A 380-nucleotide genomic window follows, 5' to 3' on the forward strand; every position below is an offset into this window, starting at 1 on the left:
CTGATCAGTCCTTTGCCAAGACTTCCAGGGCTCATCTGTGCCAGTGTAGGGGACCCCCCCCTCCTCCCAAAAAAAAAAAAAGATCTGAGGTTGGGGTGCCGTTGCTAGACCCTGCAAGATTGGCAGCCTGATTTCAACCCACACATCTGCACTTTGCCTGACAATAAGCTTGTTGAGAGGTCTCCCTGCACCCTCCAGTGGCCCCCATAGGAGCCTCTGGGAGGTGTTTTGGAGGGGCCACTTGTTGCAGCTTTCCCCTCTTCCTCACAAGGTCCACCTTCTTCAGAAGAAAACAAACAAGGGGCTGTCTCTGCCTGATTCCTCTGGCTACGCTGCGCCGTGTGCGGACCCTCAGAAGACCACCGGAGACACAGCATCGA

At 55.3% G+C, this 380-nt stretch overlaps 1 protein-coding gene across 1 annotated transcript in view; it reads left to right on the forward strand.

Annotated features, from left to right (window-relative positions):
- Window positions 1-322: 322 nt before the first annotated feature.
- VWA5B1 (von Willebrand factor A domain containing 5B1) overlaps window positions 323-380 on the forward strand; it is a 71923-nt gene continuing 71865 nt past the window's right edge. Inside the window, exon 1 of the mRNA XM_018572652.1 lies at window positions 323-380. The gene's annotated coding sequence lies outside the window, so the exon portion shown is untranslated.

Source organism: Nanorana parkeri, unplaced genomic scaffold (assembly GCF_000935625.1).
Source record: "Nanorana parkeri isolate BGI_ZX_2015 unplaced genomic scaffold, ASM93562v1 scaffold2092, whole genome shotgun sequence".
Lineage (NCBI taxonomy): Eukaryota > Metazoa > Chordata > Amphibia > Anura > Dicroglossidae > Nanorana > Nanorana parkeri.